This window comes from Lontra canadensis, unplaced genomic scaffold (assembly GCF_010015895.1).
Source record: "Lontra canadensis isolate GAN:19392208 unplaced genomic scaffold, GSC_riverotter_1.0 scaffold102, whole genome shotgun sequence".
In the NCBI taxonomy this organism is placed as follows: domain Eukaryota; kingdom Metazoa; phylum Chordata; class Mammalia; order Carnivora; family Mustelidae; genus Lontra; species Lontra canadensis.
Genome location: NW_022631096.1, coordinates 5991776 through 5999430, shown reverse-complemented (window position 1 = coordinate 5999430; position 7655 = coordinate 5991776). Strand labels below are relative to the sequence as shown.

Genomic DNA, 7655 nt, shown 5'->3' with positions numbered 1-7655 from the left:
CCATTCTCTTACATGCACAATTGCTACAATCAAGCAGGGCCAAAAATCTCTCTCCATGCAGTCACTAGCAAGACTCCCGACTCTGAGCATTAAAAATGTATTTAGCCTATGAGGCTGTTTGGCTTTGCAGATAATAACAAATGGGAAAAGTGTGGTGTGCTAGGGGAGGAGAGGCAAGGGTATGAGAAAGCTAGTCCAGAAGGCTATCTAGAATAAAACTAACAGACATTCTAAGCCATTGACTTTACTCGTTGGCTAAAACCACTTTTCAGATAACATATGTTAATTCCCACAAAACATTCTTGGTTATGATTATTCTGTTGATGAGAAGAGGACATTTCAGATATGTTAACTGTCTTGCCCCAAGTTTCATAATGAGGGCATTGTGGCACCTACGTGGTCTGTATGTTCTCCTGTGCACGTTCTAAACCATCTTACTGTATGTAAAGTTGGTATCTGAGGTTTTATGTTATTGCTGCTGATGGGCAGAGGTCTAACAGGTCATGGGGAAGATTAAACAGCAAGTTCTCTAAACAGAAGTGAACTAAAATGTATCACTTCTGATACATTGGTCACGATATCGAATGGTTAACTCTGATTCTGCTTTAGGGATGTCCTTATAGAGACATCTTTTAGTTGATGTGTGTATCTCTTTTGAAATACTCATTAATCTATTGATCACTTCTCAAAAATTAAAGAAACAGAGGGAAGCCATAGGCTCCTATAAATGACATTTCTGTTCCATCTCAGAGCATTGATCCTTACATTGGTCTTCACTTTTTCAATCCCATTGGCAAGACTCACTTCAGTGCCTGATACACCAAATTCTCTCTTTAAAACCTAAGCTAGGGGTGCCTGGATGGCGCAGTCGGTTAAGCATCTGACTCTTGATTTGAGCTCAGGTCATGATCTCAGGGTCCTGGGATCCAGCCCCATGTTGGGCTCTGCCCTCAGTGGGGAGTTTGCTTGGGATTCTCTCTCTCCCTCTGTTCCTTTTCATGCTTAGGCACACACCTTCTTTTTCTTTCAAATAAAAACAAATAAATAAATGAGCTTTAAAACAACACAAAACACCGAAGCTAGAAGACACTGAATAATCCAGAGCATTTCCGAGGTATATGGTTGTGTGGAGAGATGACTGAATGATGCGGGGACACTTGAAAGAGCAATGTGGAAGTATATAGTTAATCCACTTCACCAGCTCTCATTTTAGACTCTTCCTCTTCCTTCTGTTTCCAGGACCCAAAGCTCAAAAAACTGGGGATGAGAGAAGCCAGCAGTTAAGTGGGGTGGGAGGAAGCAAGGAGGATGGAAAAAGCAGAGGCAAGTCATTCTGCTCTGCTTATCCTCTCAATCTTAAATTCTGACTCAAGTCTATAAACATCCTTGTGTTATCATATATTAGTCCAGCCGTGCCCAAGCCCATCATCTGATACCAAATAAGTCAGTTTGTATGGTAGGAAAAGCAGGATCTCCTTTTCCTCTCGGAACCCGGATGTTCTTTGGAAACACAGATATCCTCTACTCCTCTTTCCCTCCCACCTCCTATTTCTGATCAATTCTTATTTAATTTTTGACTTACTTCTTCACTTCTTAGACCCCTTTGGTCTTCTCTAAGCCACACTTTGGGTACAAATCATGTTAACTTTTTTTTTTTTTTTAAGATTTTATTTATTTGAGAGAAAGAGAGAGAGAGAAAGCATGAGAAGGTCAAGGGTCAGAGTGAGAAGCAGACTCCCTGCTGAGTAGGGATTCTGGGACTTCAGGATCATGACCTGAGCCAAAGGCAGTCACTTAACCAATTGAGCCACCCAGGCACCCAAATACTGCTAACTTTTTAAAAATGCCATTCACATAGGCAGCTGTGTGTGGCAGTCTTTTTGATGAAGATCAGGAGTAAGGAATGGGACTATAAGGTCATGGTGGAGTCAACACTTGAAACACTGGCATGCTGCTTCTACTAAAATGCCCAGCATCCTCACCACCATCTCCTGGATGCCCTTATCGCTTCAGACATTGCTTCCTATCGTAGGACAAATCCCACCCCACCCTCTCTCGTCCCACGCCTGGATTTTCCTGTCTTCCTTTCATCCCTGGGACCTCCCATCCTGCCTTTTTAGGCCACACCCAGAAATGCCACTGTTGCCTGTGTTTTATTATGCATAGCAATTTAGCTTTTTTCTTTGTCCATCTCTTCTTAAACTAGTTCCTGAAATAAAAAATCATAAGGACTCATCAGACATATTTGGTAACAAAACCTCGCTCTCTCGTCAAACTGATTTTCCTACCTCATAAGAGCAAGTCTTTTGGTGGAATCTTAATTGGGGCAAAAGTCAGTGAAAGTCCATCCAAAGCCTGTTTTGGGGGGAGGGGAGGATAGGTAAAAGGTTCGATCTAGATCAGTTACCAATGAGCTTCTTTGAGCAAAGCCTTAGAAAAGGTTGCCAGTTATAAGACATGTTTTTTTTGTTTTGTTTTTTAAAGACACGTTTTTTAAAAACAATGCAAACCAGAAAGCATTAAGATCAGGAAAACCTATTTAAAAGTGCTTCAGGCTTATTTTAAGAACCAAAATTTCAAAAGAGCTTTCGAACTTTGTGTATTTTGAAAGTCTGTGTCGAAGCTTCTTGTTCAGTGGAATAGTTTCTTTGAGGTTAGATGGGACATTAACAATGTTTGTGGTTACATTAATTTCATATGTAGTCATGGTGTAATTAGTTATACGGTTACATAAATATATAAGAAATACATGAGCAAGAAGAATGGCAAAACAGGTGAGTAATTAGCTCTGAAAGAGGTACGCCCCCTAGGACCATGCTCAGAACTCCTGTTCTGACCCCCAGAAAGTCCCAACAAATTATTTGAAAAAGTTCAGCAAATAGGGAATATAGATGTATCCAAGGATGCTAGTCCTTACAGTCCACTAAGTAGATGGGAAGGAAGGTTTTTATAGGTCCTAAAAATATCCCCAAATTCACCCTGCCCATCTGCTCACCACACACAGTTGCAGACTCCTGTTTTGTGGTGCACCTGCCATTCTGGAAGATTCTGAGCAGTTTCGTAGTGAGAAGAGCAGTTTCTCTGCAGCACACTCTCCAGACTCAGGAAATCTTGCTATTCGGAGCATGAATGCCCCTGTAACCTAATATTTCTATTGAATTTATAGACTGATATTATGAATACATGTTGGGTAGACGGGCACATGGCTGGGTGAAGGATTCCTGCAGCTATTGATCTCAGTACAGTAAAGAGTAAGTGGTGCCACTGGAAATTTGATTTTTATGTGATGGAAATGTGCTGAATCATCGATTATAGTTATACCCCATGTGTTTCAGGGACATTTATAAAGCTGTGGAGCTAAATCAAATCAGACTCGGAATATATAGAGAAAATATTTGCAGAAAGCATTGGGGGGTCGTCAAAAATATGACTTGAAAGAACGACGTTTAGGGCCTTCCTGGAATAATGCTGTGCAGAACACAGAGGCGTTTAAAGCATGGCTTTGAGCATGGCTACATTAACTGAATTCCTTGAATCAAATGCAAAATAAATAATTTTATTAATGTATTCTATAAGAAGGGCACAAAATAGCTTACATGCTAGGAGGTCTATGAATAGCTTTAAAATTTCCCAAACACCAGGCAAATAGAGTATGTCTCTTACATGCACACCTTCTCCCTTAAGAGTTGAGAGAGTAAAATAATTTGATGGTTTGGGAATGAGCAGGTTTTAAAAAATTCTTGATATAACATTATATTAAGCAAGAAACTAGCAGACGAACACTGAGTATGAAATCTATAATAGATGCACAGAATTCTTAAGTGATTGATGACAAATGCTATGGTGTAGAGCTGGCAGTGGAGAAGCAGTTACTATGGGAATATAGATATTGATGATATAAACTTAATCGAGCCCTCAAATGTTAATTGGAAAAGCCTCATGAAGAAATCTGACTTTGTTGTGAATACTTGTTACTTAGGTTTCTGATCTGTTGACTAAAATGTGTGACACTAGCATGCAGGCTGCTTGGAGTGGTGTCACACATTGCAAAGCCTAGCCACCCTGCGTGATTTGCAAACACACTGGTGGGCGATGTGTTTCTTTCTGGATTATCTCACTTTATCAAGTCATGTGAGAAATCCCTGAGGAGTGGCCATTAACAGAGTGTAAGGTATTGGACTTGGAACCCAGAAATCCATAGTTCAGACCTCACTTTTCTATAACCAGACGGATGACCTTGGGCGAGCCATTTAATTTTCCTGGGTGCTCGAACTAAATAGTATTAATAATTCCTGTTTATTATATGCCAATACTCTGCTAAGCATACTTTCTTATCTCATTAATAACCCTTTTAAGTAAATATACTCTCCATTGACACACAAAAAACTAAGGTCTAGAGATATAAGAAAATTGCCCAAGGTTGCAGAGCTAATAAAGAGGAGAAATGGGCTTTTAATTGAGGCCTGTTTGTTCTAAGTTTTAAGATCCCTGATTTGCATTGTTTTAAAAAAACATGTCATGTAACAGTCTGAAGCACATTCACTGTGTCATGTGGCCTTCCTGAAGGAGCAAGCCTCCTCCAAAATAGCTTGGTCACATCATGGTGAGAAGCACAGACAGACCCAGAAAGCCTGAGTTTCGATCCCACTTGCTAGCTTTGTGGATTTCAGTAAACTACTTCCCCTCTGCATGTCTCCATGTTTTCATCTGTAGAATGGGGATTAATAAGAGTATCTACATCTTAAAGTTGCTACAAAATATTAAGTAACACATTTAGCAGGTTGATGCCCAAATGCAGTGTCAGCATTAACTCTTATTTTCTCTGGCCCCAAATTTATAGATAGACACCAACATATGTGAAAAATACAATTGAATTGGTGAATAAATATTTATTAATATTTTAACCTTGTTTATAAACCTATGCCAGGTGTTTTAGGAAATGTAATGTTAAATATTGACACCGTCCTTGTTCTAAACAATAATCATTCCACAGAGTGAAATCCGCAGCCTCCCAGAACTTCCCTTTACATTGTTAATGGCCATAAGGAATGCAAACTCCATGGGAGAAAGTCAAGTTTACCACGGAGTGTTCTTCACTCAGAGACACTGATCACGATCAGATTGCCTTTTATCCTGTGTGAGTATGATGTTAGGTAAAGCATACATTTTTTCCCCCAACTTTTTGAGAAAAATATTAAATGGTATATTACTGGTAACTCAGTTTTCTGATTATTGCCTTTTAAATGTGTTCTTTCATTATATATTTAAAGATATTGTGAGTTTTGTGAGTTTGTTTATTCGTTATGACTTCTTTTTTCTTTCCCTGTGGCCTGGAGAGGATGCATTAATACTTCATGAGAACTTATTTATATTTATAAAGTTTCCAAAAAATAAAGCTTCAAAGCCAAAGATTCTCAATTTGCGGACTTATGTATTACAACAACTGATGCCTAAAAGGCTGGAAGGTTAATTTTACTCCTTAAGTGGAAAGCACTTCTTACCTAAAATCAAAAAATTAGTCATTGAACAGGTGACATTTTTCATGCCATTATTGCTGAGGTCTGATTAGAAGTTACATTTTTGAATATTTGGAACAGATTACATAATATGTACCTCAGAGTCCCAAAATATTCTCTAAAAACAGTGCACCCGAGATCTGTGATTTACCTGCAAAATATAATAAAGAGAAACATTTCTGAATTTGCCTAAGGTCACAGAGTGAAATAGAGATAGAATCTGGAAATCCCACCTTGATCAAAGTCTAGTGAATCTCTAAAACCCTCTTGGGTATCACACATTGTATATACTGTGAGGGTAGAAAAATAAATTCAATAGTTCAACAAATATTTACTGAATGCCAATGTATGCCAGGCAATTTCTTCTCAGTTGCCATAATGCAATTTCAGAGCCCTACAGGTTATCACCACTTTTATTTTATTTTTATTATTTTTTAAAGATTTATTTATTTGAGAGAGAGAGAGAATGGGGGGTGGGGCAGAGGGAGAGGAAGACAAGCAGACTCCCCCCTGAGCAGAGAGCCTGGAGCAGGGCTTGATCCCAGAACCCTAAGATCATGACCGGAGCTGAAATTAAGAGCCATACGCTTAATCAAGTGAACCACCCAGATGCCATTTTCACCACTTTTACTTTGAGGAAAAGAAACTCTGTTGGGGTTGGAATTCAGCAAATCGTCCTTCCCTTCCCCCTCCCGGTGGATGAAGTAGATTTTTCTACTACACTGATGTTGAGCTTGGCCATGAACTTGACTTGGCCAAAAAGTGTTTAAGATAGGATTCTAGCAAAGACATGCAATGTCATGCATTAGAGACAGCTCCCTTGTGCTTCTGCCATTGGTATGAAGCAATGCGATTTTGGCAATCTACTTGTTTCCAAAAAATGGGGGATATGTTGATCAGGGCTACCCTAGTTGACTATCCCTTGAAACCTCAGCAATGAGTCAACTCAGCCAACCTGCAGAACCTAAAGCTTGAGGCAGAGCCACTGTAGTGTATCCAAAGAAATGTGAGCATAATGATACATGTTTATTGTTTGTTGTAGGCCATTGAATTTTGCAGGTCGTTTTTTTTTTGGGGGGGGGAGGGAGTGGGGCAAGCGGTTTATTTATTTATTTGAGCTTAAATGCATTTTATTTTTAGATAGCCTACATGACATGTTTTTTTCTTAGAAACAATGCCTCTGCTCCAAATAAATCAGGGTCAAAATAAACAAAGAGCTCAAGATGACATCAGTCCCATTTGTCTAAGTCCTGGTGTTGTGCAGATGAAGAGCAGAGCCACTTATGGCAACAGGTGATACATCTAAAGTCATAGCCAAGTTCATTAACATTTCTCCATTTCTAAACCGTCCTTAACAAGAATCCTATATGGGGTCATACCACCTTCACAGTAGTCCAGCAGAGCAGCCAGGCCATCTGGATTCATGTTTTTAGCAATAAAGAACTTGTAGTTTTTGAAATTAGCAAAGATGTGCTTGATGTGTTCTGCAGCTCCTGTCATAAAAGGGTTTATTTACTCTTTCTGGGTTCTGTTCCTCAAGTTTGCCTTTGATTGATTTCATATAATCTTTAATGTACTTCTTACAGGCTTCCTTTGTGAAGCTGGTTTCCTGCAAGTGATGGTTCATGACAATAACACACCAGGGATGACTGTGATTTCTGTATCTTTGCCTTCCGGCTGTCAGTGGAGGCATTTCCACCAATGAGCAAGTCATCAGTGTTACCCTCTGTCCTGCTGACCACCTTCACCTCCACCTCCTGGCACAGCCCACCCGCGATCTCCCAGATCTTGTAGATGTCAGAGAACATTGCATTATGGCTGATGAGGTCCCAGTAGATGATCATTATGGCGGATGGAGAGACACGATGGTGGCACTACCTTAGCAGGACCCGGGAGCTCTGAGCGAGTGTGGTGCAGCCTGAGCACTTGGGGGTGGTGGCGTGGTGGGGTGGGAGTGAGTAAGTAGAAAAGTGGGGATGGTTTTTTATGCAGCAATAGCCGGCTGATACAATTTCTTTAGCCAAAGTCAAAGTTAATATTCAGGGAAAGAAGAGTCTTGCTTTCATATTGACCACCATCTTGTTAGGAAAAGAAGATAAACTCAGAGCCATAATAATAATTGATAACTCAGATTGTATA

At 39.8% G+C, this 7655-nt stretch overlaps 1 pseudogene; it reads right to left on the bottom strand.

The window, feature by feature from the left end:
* Nucleotides 1–6679: 6679 nt before the first annotated feature.
* LOC116855401 lies at nt 6680–7360 on the bottom strand (annotated as a pseudogene).
* Nucleotides 7361–7655: the final 295 nt, after the last annotated feature.